This window comes from Lolium perenne, chromosome 6 (assembly GCF_019359855.2).
Source record: "Lolium perenne isolate Kyuss_39 chromosome 6, Kyuss_2.0, whole genome shotgun sequence".
NCBI lineage: Eukaryota > Viridiplantae > Streptophyta > Magnoliopsida > Poales > Poaceae > Lolium > Lolium perenne.
The window spans coordinates 257368557-257370195 of NC_067249.2; the positions used below are offsets into that span (position 1 = coordinate 257368557).

The following is a 1639-nucleotide window of genomic DNA, read 5'->3' on the forward strand; positions in this document are numbered from 1 at the left end:
ACTACTGAAATGTGCCCATTTGCAAGAAAACTTGCGAGTCGAACAAGGCTAATCGAGCAAAAGTCCAGTTTCAACAGAAGACTGGTTCAAGGTCCTACACTGCACATATTTATGCTCTTGTAAGAACAATCTTGCTTTTCTTTAGGTTGCAGTAACTTTTGTATTCCAAGCTCACGGTTTGATTCTCGTTGATAACATTTTGATTCACGTTGAATAACATTTCAGAATGAGGAACGCAAGGGTGAACCACTGTCCGCAATTGACTACTTCAAGGCCACTCACAATGGCAAGACTGGATATGCGGAGCCAGTTCAAAAAGCCATAGTAAGTTACCTTTATAGCCTATTCTGTAGTTGTATCCATATACCACTGGCAAGAACACTCCCATTAATTAAGGGAGAATACCAATCACTTAATTATGAGGATAATATTGTCGTGTGTTATGCTATACATATATAGTGAAGGCTAGAACTTTCCTGTGTGACTGTTGTGCTATATAGCTAGTAAAGATAGCCATGAAATAATTTTCACTACAAATACACATGAACAATCTGAATGTAATGTTCCCTGTATCATGCCAGTTGTATTTTTGCATCATCTTTGCATGGACCACGCATACACATCAGTGATCTGTGAGGTGCATGTGGCATGATCAGGTTTCGGGCCAGGAAAAGCCCCAAGAAAACATGGTTTGCATGCATAATGAAGGCAGGCATGAGCATATGGTGAGCTCTCAGCTGCTACATGCTGCAAAGTATGCAGAATGCATGTGGGTAGTAGCTATAGCCACCATTTGTGTATGTGGCTTGAGCATCTGCTGTGTGTGTGTGGCCTTTTGCGTGTGTGTTTATTATCTGGATTCCTCATGAAGTCTGGTCTAAATAAGTTGACTAGCTCATAATGGCTATATGTTTGTTTGGCTGCTGTTGTTATTGCTAGGATGACCAAATGGTCCCTTGTAGGATCTTGATTGTTAGCCTAAAATCTGAATACGTACTACTAGTCAAATGCTACTTCAGTTGCTCACTTACTTTGTACAATCTTAATTGTTGTCGTTGCACTACTCAAATTCTTAGTTCACTTTATGTGATAATTCATGCTTCTATTTATTATGTTGTTTATTATGCTAGGCTGAAATGGAAAAGAGGATGGTTGCACCATTACAAGAAGGTCAGGAGCAAAAGTCCGCTACTGCAATTGTTGCTGAGGTACTTACAGAGCAACGCCCTGCAAGCACATTCCTCGTGAATATTGGGCTGCAGTCAAGCTCAGCTAGGAATAAGTTCAGATCAGACTCTATTGTATCCGCACAAGTGACCGACCTGAAGGAGAAGCTGGAGATGTCAGAACAGCAACGCCAAGCAATGTGTGAAGAGTTGGCATCACTCAAGAAAAAGTCTGAAGAAGCTGAGGCTGCCCAGGCCGCGCGAGACAGAGAGTATGAGCTCAGGTTCGCCCGTTTGGCGATGATGATGGGAGGAGGTACTACACCTGGGAACTAGTGGGGTGGGTGCTAGTGGGTGAGATCCTTTTTTTGGCCATGTTTTCTTGCATCTGGGAACTACTGGGGTGGAACTCGTGGATGGCTGTGAGTCATTTTGCTCCGTTTTGATAATTGTGGAGCTCTGCTCTTTGTTGT

At 42.6% G+C, this 1639-nt stretch overlaps 1 long non-coding RNA gene across 1 annotated transcript; it reads left to right on the top strand.

Annotated features, from left to right (window-relative positions):
• On the top strand, positions 1-1316 carry LOC127309161 (uncharacterized). The gene is made up of 3 exons (XR_011746908.1): positions 1-119; positions 226-324; positions 1131-1316. It is a non-coding gene; the product is annotated as an uncharacterized lncRNA (long non-coding RNA).
• The last annotated feature ends 323 nt before the right edge of the window (positions 1317-1639 follow it).